Below are 14146 nucleotides of genomic sequence, written 5' to 3' on the forward strand. Positions count from 1 at the left end.
GATTTCACCTCACTTCCATTTAATAGAAACAAAAATAAAATTGGAATTCTTTTTTCCATTTTCTTTCATTTTGTCTGTCATTAGAGGGAATAAAGGACATGTTACTGATTCAGAAAAATATTACGTTTTCAAGTTTTTCGGAAGGCACTGGGAACTTTCAGGTGGAGTAAACCACATTGAACTAATAATTTGCTTATGGATTAGCAAATGCAATGGTTCAATTTTGTGTTATTATTAATGGAACCTAGTGTGGTTCCTGGCATGGAGATGGCGTATCACAAGCAGTGAGTAAATAGCAATTGCTGCTACAGGAAGAGGTGTGATGTAGTGCATAGAGCTGCCTGTCCCAACTCCTGCATTTGACTTCTGCCTCTGTTATTAACCTGCTAAGTCATATTAGGAAAGGTAGTGAATTTCTTACTTCTCTTGTCGACTTAGATTGCGAAACCTGTTGTCCACATATTGAGGCTCTGTCCTTGTCATTGTGCTTTGTTGTCCTGTGGAGTCCTTTATTTGCTATAGTATTACAATTTTTCCTCTGAGAGTTTCCCATTAGCTCTCAGAAACTCACTGTATTATATGGAATCCTGAAAACACTTGAATATTTCTTCTACAAGAAGAAAACTAGCAATGTTTTCCAGAGCATGGTTTAATATTGCATCTGGTCTTGTGCAACTCAGGCTGGTGCCAAAAGGAATACTTCAGCCTGTTCTTTCCCTCTCTTGCATCAGCTCCCAGTCCCAAGGTGAGTTCAAGGTAAGCAGCTGATTCAGAAAAAAACCCCCAACTGCCAGTGAAGAAAAACTAAATCAGGAACCTATGCTGGCCCGTCTTGTCCTGTGGGTGAGAAATTACTAGATGCAACAAAAGGGACAAAGCCACAATAAGCAGCTGGAAGTAGATGGGAAGAGTGATGCTGTTTCTTTCAGCAACAGGTAATAAATATACCAGATGAAACATAGCATGGAAACCTAGACTTATTAAGAGCTGCATTTTACAACCATATTTTGAACTCAACAGAAAAGTGTCTTATAATCGTTGTGACAGCCTAGCTACAGTTCTGATTATATTAGTTGCTGGTACTAGGTGTATTTTTTTCTAATACAACTTTTTAATTGTTTTTTTTTTTCCTAAAGTAACAGTTATTTTTGTTATCTGCATTACAATTTGAAGCCATATTTCTGATGCCTAAATATAATCTTTCATTTTATTTTAATTTGAACTGAAGTCAATTTAACCCTGCAAATTGGATGACAGGAGCTGCTCTTGATGTGATAGTTTCTACAGACCTTATATTCATAATTTCCCCTTTAAACTCCATCAAGAAACTTGATTCATCCTTGAAAATTACTTGTGTAATTGGAGTTGACTCTTTGAGGGGCATTTTTCCCTCACTGCCCTTTCTCTGAAAAATGTGCAAAACAGATTAAATTGGTTTCTTTGATCTTGCTTTCTTTGTGAGCCTTGTGTACTAAGATCTTGTCTTGAAGGACTTGTCTTCCCCACTCACTGTAAGTTTCCATGAAACAAAAAAAGGGATGAACAGGACTAAGGAAGAGAGAATATTAATAATGAAATATTAATATGATTTTGGAAAATGGAGTGACTAACTTTAAGTGAGGAGCCTTTACACATGCTTGTGAGGACATGGATGTTTCCCGTCAGTTGCATTCACGGGCGAGGTTACTGAGTGAGTTCAGCTATGCAGGAGGAACAACAGTTCAGCAGAAGAAAAAGCAAGTGTGCCTCTGAGAAAGCTGCAGCGAAACAGGGACCCTGGCTCTCAAGCATCTGTGAAACTGACCTAGCCAATGATGTTGCTGAAATTTCACATCTGTTATTTCTTACTGCCCACTTCTTTGGCAACGGCCAGTCCTCATTTTTTCCATTATAGGCAGCTGCTGGAACTAGAAGGAGCTTAAGCTTATTTTTCAGATGTGCTAAATAGACTACATTTTACCTTTATTCCTTCCCCCCCACCCTCTTTCTTCTACCACATACTGCAGCTTACTGACTTGTTTCCAAAGTACAGGATCTGTGAGTTGCATGCTCAACATGTGTCTGGAGATAAGCAGATGTGTTATCTTTGTGCATGCAAATAATTCTTTTAAAAACAGGGCCATCATGATGTCTGGGAAAACAAATATTCTTGAAGAGAAATTGTCAGTGAAATCTATACAAATTGTGACAGAACTCACCAACAGTTTCATTGAAACCTGCTTTCAACCCTGGATGACTAGACTTTATGAAGAAAGTAAGAGCAGTGAGCTTAATGGTGGAGCCAAGTACTTTATTACCAACTAGAACTGAGCTGCTTGAAATAATGAATTCCTTTTGCATTTCTTGAAGCTATCTTACCATTTTTCTTCAATGTCCCCTGGGGGAATTCTCTTACATCCTTCTGGCCTTTATTGCTTTAAACTATTGGAGCTGTTAGATTACTTCCCAAAGCAATTAAATGGAGGAAAGTATTACAGCCTCTAAGCAAGCTGGAAAATAACCTGTTGAAGGCTGTTCAAATTCGTGCAACTAAAATTGCGTAATTGGAGTGTAAGAATACAATATATTTTTCCCCAGTAATTTATGGAGGCAGACGATGGAAAAAGCATTCAATGATAGTTACAAAAGAGCAAAGGTTGCTGGCTGAACTTTTTACGAATACCAGGGAATCACCAGAATTCCTTCACTGATTTTTAAATCAGCATGAGATACTGGGTGTAACTTAATTGAGGACATATACTAATGTATGTAGTAAGGTATCCCTGACAGTTGAGTGCTGGGGTCTGATCATGCAGCTGCAGTTCTGCATAGGGGTAGTGCTTCCCTCAGAGCACTAGTCACAGATCCCTGCTAGGTAGTGCAGAAGGACTGGAGACAAGGCCCATATCACAGTGAGAGAACATTACCAACTTTCAGTGCCATGTAATGGATGGGAAGAATGGATGGGAGGAGGTGAGGCAACATACCTGACCCAAAGGTGGGTCAATCTTATGCTATATACGCCTCCTAAATTACTTCAATGTGCCCATGAAAAATTTAAAATAAGTGTTTTATTGTTTCTAAATATTAAATGTTATAGTTTAAAAGCCTGATAAAATTCTATATTGCTGTAATTTAAAAAAAAACCAAAAACTGCTGTACCAAATGTAGGCTGATTATTTTCTTTGGTTTTGTGCTTTTTATATCTCTTTAAATCTGTTTTTTTCCCTAAAGCAAAATAGTTTTGTCTACTTGTAGAAGGTTGCCATAGTCCTTTACCACATTGTTTTCTAATCCACTTCTTATAGAAATCATACAGGAAGATAAATATTTTCCTCAAGATTCTTTTGGGGGTGAAATTTAATGCAGTAGACAGTGAAAAAAAATTATAATCTCTAAAGATTTATGGATTTTATTAAATGAGGGAGAAATCTTTCCCTGCAGATAATTTTTTTTTTTGTATATTGGAAAAGTTGAATCTGAGAAGAACAAAAAGAAATTCTATATTAGGGAGGTTGAAAACATCCATTGAAGCCCAACTAGTTTTCCAGATTGTGCTGAGCATATTTCTCTCATGAAATTGGCTACTATTGCTCATATTTCTTCCTGAAACTGTCAAATCCATTGGACGTATGATAATAAAATACTCTTGCATGGGCATATGTAAAGACATTATATTTAGTGCAATTAAAGCATTTTTTTAAGTCTGCCTCCCCGGCATTCTCATGTATAGTTGTTATTACGTTCTTTTTATTTGTTGCTGTATTTTTTTTTAATGATTGTTTTCCTGGCAGCTGGAGTAACTCTACCTCAGAGTTAATACTAGCATACTGAGACTGTCATGTAGAGGGGATGATGCTTTGTCTGCATGTTAAGTAATCTAAGTGAATCAAAAGAAAGTGGATCAGATGCCACAACTCTCACTTGGGAAGCCTTTATCCCATTTATTTTTATTTATTTTAATCACTAATCTATGTTATAGTTCCTTCTTATTAAAGGAAATGCATGAACAATAATAGCACACTAATCTGTGCTGCATTTCAGCAAGTTATTTCAAAAATTCATCACTTCTGTTTTAGGATGGTTCTCAACTAACAGTAATAACGTAGGAATTAGGATTAGCTGTGCAAAATCATATTTTTTAGCATGTTGTGTGGCAGTCTGAAAGACTGCTATGTTCTTTTTTCCAAATACGTCTGGAGGCGCAGCTCAAAACATTAAACCTACGGAAAGCCTATCAGAAGTTTTGTGTGTTTAAAGGTATTTCAGTATCCTTAGAAGTAATCTGGTTATGTTGGCACACTTTTAATAATTTTACCTATTAAAGTATCAGATATCTCTACATAACCTGAGCAACCTTCTAATGTTGCCTGAGTTCAATTCAAAATGGCCAAAGTATTATATGTTTGAAGTGTATTGCAATAATCAGAGAAAAGAAATTGTTTCTTGGCTGAAGTTGTGGAATGTAGTAGTTGTCTGTAGCTGTCATGATCTAAGAAAGCACCCATAAAGTGGGAGGGGAAAAGGGTTTTCAGATACATAGATCTTCTATAATACTGTGGAAAATATACGCATGGAAATAGTACACATGGAAAAACGAGAAGTTTCTGCATTCACTTCTGAGTATCAAGTCTCAACTCGTCTGTTAAAAGCATTTCTGTTTTTAAAAGTTTACTTTGTGGAGTTTTACAAAGGTTGATGAAAATTAGAGAAGCAGATTAAAAAAGGGATGAATAGCAAGCAAAGGAGTTTAAAAATGAAAGCCAGTGGCTAGAGAGCAAGGACACAAAGGTTGAAAGCTTAATTCCCCGTCTCCCACAAAGTAAATAACAGTTGTTCTTCCTACACCCCAAGATGGGAGATAGTAAACTTCCAGGTGCCCAAGTGTGAGGTGTTTAAAGTGTTAGACTGTTGCAGGAGCTTCTGAGGAACTTCTGAAGGTTGTGATGAGGTCACCTCAGTTCAGTGTTGTGCCCAGCTGCTTTGGGGCTTAATACTAGGGTGGAAAGTATAGCAGAGAGCACAGAGCAAATACTCTTTTGAGAGGGGTTTTGTTAAAGCATTTTAAAACTAGACTGTAGAAAGGAGAAGAAATAAGCTTTATTACTCTGGTACACTGCAAGAAAACCACAGGGCTTACTTGTTTTCTCAGAGTGTAAGATGTTTGTGCTTAGACATCTGCAAAACCTACTACAGAGTTTTCATTCCTTTTCTTCTGTAGGCTAATGATACTGACTATTTTACAGTTCCTGCTCTGTAAGCCTTTATTCACATTGTTTAGATGTATGAAAATTCCTTTTGAGGGTGACAATCTGCTGTGAGTAAACAGAGATGTACTTAAATGTCTGGAAAAGGGACCAGGGCTGATATTGAGCTGGCTATTACTTAGTTCCATTTTCACTTCTTCTTACAGGAAAAAAAGTTATTTCTACTTGAAATACACTGAAGTGTTTTGCATAAGTAAAGAGCTCAGTTTCTTCAGCTGTTGCATTACTTCCCTTTTGAAAAAATATTTTGTATCTAAACAAGGATTTTGGTTCCATTATTTTCCTTCTTATTACAGGCTAACCAAAAATTGTCAGCTTCATAATAGAGCTTGCAAAAATTCTGTTTACACTTTGAATGAGTTCTTCAATCCATCTTTGCCATGGATATAGACAGCCCTTTTACTAACTTTGTTGCATTTGATGACTGGAGAAATGGGGCAGCCTTTGTCCCTATTTGTGACTGCTGTAGTGACAGAGCAGCTAATTAGTATTAGTATGAGCTCAGCCCACTTGCTGAGGCCATCAGCTTCATCTGAGGCTTGTTCTTTTTCTCACAGTTTAGTAACTGAATTTTGGTGAGAGCCCTTGAGTAAGATGCAGTCCATTTGTTCTGCTAACTGCCCAGCTGTGGATATATAAACTCCCCTTTCCCTGTTGCTCCTTGCAACAACTGGTTTAATTGTTACGGGCTCGTAGGAACCAATTAGATTAACAGATGTTAAAGGGAGCCAGTTTCAGGTCTTGGTGGGAAGCAGTAATTTGAGAAGCCTTGTGTAAGGGCTTGCTAACACCTAGGTGATGAGTGTCGGGGTTTGAGGCTTTGGGTGCCATGAAAATTGCATGACTTTTCTCCTGTTTGCTGAGGCCAGATGGAAATGTTTTTAAGAACAGCAGCCAGAGGACATTTTTACTTATTTTAGCAAATGACAGCATGTTCTAGAAGCTCATCATTGATTTTGTTGCAAATTTCCCATACTGCATTAAGCTCTGTTGAGCCCTTATGTTCATGCTTGCTTGAATATGTCTTGTGGAGAGAGTTTATTTTGGGCTCTTTTTGGTTTTCCATATTAAATGGCAAGTTAGTTAAAATATGAAATATCGTAACAGTTTGCTGTGACAAAGGTCTGTTTGTTTGTCTACTTAATCCATTGCGGAATCAGAATTACTTCCTGCTGGGTGCAACCTGAGAGGAAGTTTTACGTGTTGCAAATGAGGGCAGGAGAAGTTTTTTTTCCTTGTTCCTCTACTGCCTTAAGTTGTTTTGGTCAGTGCTGCAATAGCAGAATCTGCTCTCAGCAATGGTTCCGATTTACAGATGTTTATGTGGATATTGAAAGGCAATTTGTTTATGGCTTTTCAAAAACTTAGTAAGAGTTTCAAGGCTTTTCAGAGGAGATGAATTTTGAAATATAAAACTATGTCTTCACTTGTTTTCTCAGTCACCTTCTGATTTATAAACGGTTGATTCTTACATGCCCACTTGTACCTTGAATAACATTTGAATAATTTTGAAATCATGGAAGAGAATAACAGCTTTTAGCAACCAAGGCCCAATCAGTGTTGTTTACTTACTGATACTACTCATTAATTTTATTTGGTTGGTAGAGGAAAAAATAACCCAACCATAAGATTTAACTTCATCTATGTCCCTGTAGTTTTGGGCTTGTTCCATCTTATACATGTGTGGAATTGCATACCATTGCTATCAAAAGCTGTCCAATAAATACTTGTTATTCTCTGTGAGGAAAAAAATGAAAGTTCTTTCAATTTCTGAAATTTTTTACACAGCAAAGGAGACACATTGGAATTCATGTATGTGGATCTTGTTGAGCATTCACTCAGAAATTACCATTTTGTAACTGTGTCTTGGTTTTGTATCACCAAAATTTGATACAAAATAGTCTGGCATGAGACCAAGGGTGCCGCCTGCATGCTTAGTGTCTTGATGCATATGTGTAAACTGACAGATTCCTCTCTTTCTCACCGCAGTAATGAAATTGTAAAATGTAATTATGGGCACCATGGTTGAGGCTCCTAAATGTGTGACTCAAGGAAAACACTAGATATGACTCATGATAAAATCACAAGAGCTAGAAATCATTGGAGCTCACTTGGTTTCGATAGGTATCGGCTATAGTTGCACATTTCTTTACAGGATCATGCTTGTAGGTTCAGCTAGCAGCATATTTTTGTGGTATTATCCATGCTAATAAAAAAGAAATTAATAACACTGGGAACTGTGCAGTGGTATTTTGAGGATGGAACTTGGTTTTCTGTGCCAGCTGATGAAATAATAAGTATTGATTTAAGTAATTATACCCAATGCTTCACAAAGGGACTATATAAGTTTGACTTAATGTTTGAAAAACATAATATATTCCATAATGTGACACAGAACTTTACAGTGTGATTCATTGGGAGCTAATGTAATATAAAACATAATGTATTTAGTAAGAGGATCATGTTCCAAAATAGATCCATAAAGCTGGACTTTAGATATTCCTATGAATATTTACAATCTTACCCAGCAGAAACAGGAGTCAGAATAGCAGACTCTTGGGTGAAGAGAAAGTGAGACCATTTTCTGCTTGAATTTAGTCTATAGATCAGTTCTATATTCTCAGGTGTTTGTGTATGTTAGTCCCATTTACTAACTGGCAAAGAGTGCAATGATGCAGTATCTGTTGTATAGGTTCAGCAATGTGCATCATGCCTAAATCAGTGAGAATTATATGAAGTTACATATTTTGTCAGATTTTCCAACCAGTGTGGCCTGATCCACCCAACTACTTTACACATTTTTAAAATGTTGGTGATGTTAAAACTTAGAATGGTCAACACAACTCCAAGAGTCGTTATATGATCCACCTGGACTTAATACTTGAAGTGAGAAACAGCTGTGGCTTTGTCAAGAGCTATTCATATGCTGTTTGTGTGCATGCAATTACGTTTGAACAAGGAAGGGTGTATCTGTATCTGCAGTGACACAGATACATGTCTGCCCAGTGTTCTCTGAAGGTATGTGTAAAATTCCAGTTGGCTGCAGTGAGAGCTACTACACCTTTAGTAATGAAGTATATGTTGAAACACACCTCATGGTAAAACAGTCCTCTAGAACTTCACAGAATTTCACATGTTATTTGAAAAATCCTGCAAAAAGTTGTTCTAGAACACTATTAAGTAGCTTTATTTCTTCTACCTCATTATATTTGAGACTTTTTTTTTTCACTTTGGGAGTCCATAAATCACAGGGTTAAAAGAGGCTCAGAGAGAAATGTTGCAGATAATAGCCATGGATATTTCAGAAGTCTGAGAAGTGGAGAGCAAGAGATAGAGAACCGTATATAAAACACTGGACCTTTTGTCATTGTACTAATTATTTTTGGACCAAAAGCATTGTTCATCTTTGGGACATGAGTATATTAAGATGGAAAAATCCATTGAATCTTTTGTGAATGGCTCATACTCTCCTGTTTTTTAATTTATAAATAGTTTGCAACTCACAGCTTAATTTGTTTAAATTCTTTGATTTGAGGATCAAGAAAAAAATCTAGTCAGACTGAACTCTCTCAGGGCATTAACAGTCTGATTTTTCTATGACACAGTCTAGAACAAAGTCTGTTGAGTAAAACTTGTATCATTTGATATAAATTTCTTATAGCAAAATAGATGTTTTTGCCATGGAAAAGTTATTTTAAAAGTGATGGAATGAAGTGGTTTGCTGACGTGTAATGAAGTACATGCTGCAGTAAGGAATATGTTATTTTAATTAAATGAATGGACAAGTCTTTGTGATCTTATTATTCCGATCACTCTTGATAAAGATCTAGACAGAGTTTTCCAGTTGCTAAAGCATTTTGCTGACTTGTGCATGATGGCTAACACAATAAGGGTTGACAGCAGCTGTACTGATTAACATACTGGCTTTATAATTTTTATAAAATTAGAGGCATTGCCCCAGATAATTATTACTACCTTGGATTTATAAATGTTAGCATTGATGTTACTTATTACTGGATAGTAGTTATATCTGTTAGTTGTAGAATTACCTCCTTGCTCCTTTTGAAAGGTAAATTGAACTGTGCCCCTTTGTTTCAAGGCAGAGCTCAGCTTTTTGTGCTGAGCAATTCTTGGTAGGTGAATTGTCCTTTCTAAAGTAGAAGAGGCTAAGGGGAGCTACAGTTTTGTAGAAGAAGAAAAGAAAATCTTGAGATGCTAAATCACACAGACATTTGATAAGTTGTATGCCTTATATTAGTGAATCAAGAGCAGATTCCAGTCCTTTCTTTGGTAAGTGGAAAGCTTTCCTACAGCTATGTTCAAAGAAAAACATTCCATACTGCTTAACTTCTGCTTCTTTTCAGCCATTGTAGGAATACACTCCAGAGTATGCAGTGTTGTAGAAACTATAAATTATGTAGCTTCTGTCACTGCAGTATTCTACCACAGTATTTTGTTTACCCATAGCTGCCACCTTTGAAATGCAGAGTTGCTTCATACAGTTCTTTCTTTTTCTAAGGTGACATTTACATTTTATAAAAATAATTAGTATTCAAGCAATGATTTTAGGTCTGGGAGACAATTTGTAGTTCTTTATCTAAAGAGAGGGTGCTACTGTATCTTTAGTGAGAGCAACCATTTTGGTTGTGTTAATGTACGACTGAAGTGGGGACAGTGAAGTTTGATCTGTAAGTTATAAGATGGTCCTCCTGAAAGTGAGTGATGGTATTGGGGTTTTTTTCTTATCCCAGGGTTAATAAGAAAACACTAGCTATTTACAAAGTCCTATGTTCTCAGATTCAAAGTCTTACTGCTATCCTCCTCACATTTTCAAGATGATTTTAGCTCAGAAAGGGAAAGAAAATAGAGATGCAGAGCAGATGGGAGGCTGATAGATAAGCTCCTATAGCAGCAGTTTGAATGTTGGTCAATAACAAGTATATACTATGCTTGTTTGGAAAAGGATATTGAGCCAAGACTTGTTTTGAATGTCCTTTTATCAAATCTCCTTCTAACTTAGTGTTCTCCAGAACAGTTCGCAATTGTTTCAGCTTGCCATTTACCAGTGATGCTGCCTGATAACAAGCTGATGAAGAATTTTCTGTGAACTTTCTTAAAACCTGAAACTTTATGATGTCAATATTTTTCACAGGTCTGTATTACAGACTTTGACAAAAATGGAATTGTTAGCACAAACTAGAGAGATTAGTTTTCTCTGAAACAGCAAACAAAGCCGGACGCAGTGCATCCAGAAGTCCTGAGTTGTGTCCTTGTTCACTCATACTAGGTAAAGATTTTGAAAGTCTTATCTGTGTTTGATCTAATTAGCTCTTGTGTTGAAGGAGAATTCGAATGACTTCTCTTCCCCATATAGACTATGTCTTTTAGCTGTAGTGCATAAGTGTTTCTTTGTTTGTTTTGCTTTGTTTTACATACTTTTTGGTAGGGTGTTGGTTTGGGGCCATTTTTTTTTCTCCCAGTGCAGAATGAAAAAAATTTCCAGGAAGGGACAATAACTGTCCAGCAGAAAAAAAATTGCATATTAATGCTAAAAATCAGTAAAATACTTTGAAAAAAACTTCTTGCTATGTTGGTTAGAAAACTGGGTCATCTGTATGTTTCGTTACTGTGGTTTGATTTATATTGTCCAATTGCATGTAGATTTTTTGGGACTTTAGAAATGTCCATTCCATTAGGAAAAGGGGTAGTTCTTTGTTTAAAGAAAAATTTCTGGCAGGAGGTAAGAAAGTCTGTAAATACACACACCTTCTTTTGTATGTGTACATCTTTGCAAAATTTTCACTGAAATCTAAGTGCCTGTTTTATCATAATCAGAGGCTGTTGTGGGTTGCTGGCTGAAAACAGTTTGAGGCCTTGAATAAGATGCAGCGTACACTGAAGCTGGATTCCTCTGTACAGTCTCTTTTGTTTGGTTTTATTTTAATTTTTTTTAAGAAAGAGTGGCTGCACATTAATTCTTCAATAGGAGTGGGAAAATATTTGATAGATTTGATAGAGGGACTTGGCAGGGATCCATTTTATAACAAAACATGGCTTGAAAGTTTGGAGCAGTGAATCATATCTTGGTTTCTCTTTTTGTTTAAATAACTTATTTGGAAAACAAGCTTAGATGAGTTTGCTTGAGGGCAGTGTAGGAGAGGGTGGGCAGAAACATTTTGTCCAAGTTTATGCTGGTGTTAATTTTCATTGGATTTTAGTGTGTTGAGTTTGTATTTCATTTATACTGTCAGACTTTATGGATAATGTGTCCTCAGAGGTGATGGGCATCAATGTCAGGCCAAACCCTTATCTTCTATTTTGGTGTGCTGATAACATATGAACAGCATGTGGAAGAGGCAATGCAGTGGCTTGACCAGTGCTGCTGAGCATCAAGGACTGTCTCTGGTACATGAAAGTGGTGATGTATGATCTGGGATCTTCTGCAGCACTTTTATTTCATATGCTGTTGTTGTGCATATTTATGTTAGGCCAGCAAATCTGTTTTGTGGTGTACAGTTCCTCTGCAGAAATCAGAAGTAAAATTGTGAGAAGGGAGAAATTTTTGGATCAACTTATTTCTGTAAACTTCCTGGTTGATTGTATTAATTTTGGAGGAGACATCTGGAAATCCGGGCTCCAAATATGTTAAAACTCAGCAGGCAGCTATTAGTAAACATACAGAGGAACATCTGCAGCAGCTGCAGCATGACTTTCTGTGCCTCTCCTCAAGACCTAGCTTCAATGACAACTTCTCTTACAATCTATCTATTTAAGACTTTGATGTAGAAGTGAAGAGAAGCAGATGTAAGATGTGATCTCTCTGAGTTACTGGTGGGTATTATAAAACAACAGGGATGCAAGTGGCTTAGCAGCTGTTTCCAGTTAGCCATGACTTCTTGTGTAACTTGTTGGTGATGCTTTAAGTCAGGGATGGAAGAGTATGGGTTTCTCTTCCACTAATACAATGTAAATATTTGCACAGGAGAAAAACAATTACGCAGAGCATTATTCAGTAAGGTTGCGAGTCCCAAACATGGAATCATAGTGATTATCTTTGTTTAAAAAAACCCAGAAAATTTTGTAGGGCTAGATGATTACATATACTATCTTCATGATACTTTTCAGGCCATTAATATCTTTATATTCCAGTATTTCATTCACTTGAATGCCTTCTGTTTTCAGCATGCATTCTCCCATTTTCACATGAGGTGTAACGTTTCCTCAATTTGTCTTGTTTACCTCATTAGTTTGTCATAATTTTCCTTTGTTCTTCTAATGCCAGCCAAAATGGAGACATTTGCTTCTTTTATTTGTAGTTAAATATTATGAATCTCAACAGTGGCAGGGAAGAACAACCAACAGGACAGGCAGGCTGAGTGACAGGGTGAGCTTCTGCAGCTGCTCCAGTCTGACAGCATTCATGCAGCGAATTTTGCAAAAGGTCAGGTCCACCAGTAGCAGCAGAGCTTTTGTTTGGAGGATAAGGTAGATGATTACAAAGAGCTGATACCTTTGGGTAAAGACTGAGGAAGTTTGTTGCTGATTTTCTAGAAGTTAATGCAGGATCTCTTTAAAAGAGGAGATAGAGCAGTGGAAATTTGTTTCTTCCTAGAGATGTGTGGAAAATGGGGCAGATGGATATCTGTGACACAAAGCATTAAGAGCATGGACTGGTAACACATGGAATTCTTGCTTTGCCTTGCTACCATTGTGGTTCAGTGGTCCATTTTATGATTATACTGGTAGACCAAGGTCAAATACACCCCTACAGAAGAGTATGATCTTATTTTTTAAGGACCTCTGAAATGGATCTGCATTATTCTGCTTTAATTATTTGTTAAAATATTCTCATGCTAGCTATTGAAGAAGGCAGTTTAAACCTTTGATGAGCATGGCAAATCTCTTCCTTTTGTCAGGACCGACTTCTGGCCTTTAAATGCCATTTGCATCAACGCGTGAAACAGTGTAAGGAAAATTTAAATTAAGCTTTCATTCTTCCTACTTAAATAGAAGCTTCTTACTTAAAACAGAAATCTGACTTCAGGCATCAGCTTCTTGTGTAAGGACTTAGCTTTGACTTGCCAGAAGTTTGTCTTAAAAGATATAAAACGTTTTCCCTTGCTCTTAGGATAAGAGCTTCAACAAAGTGAAGCTCTTGTGACAAATGGAGAGCCTGTAGATTGCACTTCATGGGGTAGAAGTGAGTGACAGGGAGGGAAAGGTAAATACAAGTGTCTTTCCTTTTTTCTTTGCCAAATGTTGTATTAACTTTATAGAAAGAAGCTAGACAGAAATTGAGAAGTCTGAATTTAAATGACAATGAAACAGAATGGGAAAATCAACTGAATCCACACCTACAAAGCTTAATTTTTATTTAATTTTTTGGAAGGACAGCTACAAACAGAATGAATTAATGTTGAGCTTAAAGGTCATTAAAAGGTTATTTTCAATTAGTAAGGTGTCTCGTAGCTGAATACAATTTACTACACTAGAGAAGAAACTTTTTTCAACTGCTGTACGTATTTTTCCTATGTGATTTTCTTTTAATTCTATGAGATTAGAGAGTATATTTTCTCTGTAGCTTCTAATGTATGTAATGTAGTACTCTTGGAATTGGATACATTTTGAATATTATTTTCAGACTTGTTTCAAACATTTGTCAGCTCTAGCTGATGGCTGCAGTGGAAGAGTAATGGATTGTTTTCAGCTTTGTGAATGGTGTTGTTCAGCAAGCGGATGTTAGAAGCATTGAAATTCAACTTGCAGAGCTCCTCATAGCAAAAAGCAGTTTTTCTCTCAAAAGGGTTGTTTGTGTTTTGGATTTTTTAAAGTAGCCCACCCCAGTAATCTTTAATCCTGCAAGACTGGGATTAATTGCTGTGGACACAAAACCCAGGCAC

The 14146-nt window shown here is 36.7% G+C and overlaps 1 protein-coding gene across 5 annotated transcripts in view; it reads left to right on the plus strand.

Moving 5' to 3' along the window:
* LHFPL2 (LHFPL tetraspan subfamily member 2) overlaps positions 1 to 14146 on the plus strand; it is a 136630-nt gene that overhangs the window by 83868 nt on the left and 38616 nt on the right. The window contains exon 1 of one of the 5 annotated variants that reach the window (XM_064736149.1): positions 8232 to 8264. The exons of the other annotated variants lie outside the window; for them this stretch is intronic. The gene's annotated coding sequence lies outside the window, so the exon portion shown is untranslated. Of the gene's footprint in view, positions 1 to 8231; positions 8265 to 14146 lie in introns of those variants that run through there. 5 annotated transcript variants of the gene reach the window in all.

Source organism: Zonotrichia leucophrys, chromosome Z, assembly GCF_028769735.1.
Source record: "Zonotrichia leucophrys gambelii isolate GWCS_2022_RI chromosome Z, RI_Zleu_2.0, whole genome shotgun sequence".
NCBI classification, from domain to species: domain Eukaryota; kingdom Metazoa; phylum Chordata; class Aves; order Passeriformes; family Passerellidae; genus Zonotrichia; species Zonotrichia leucophrys.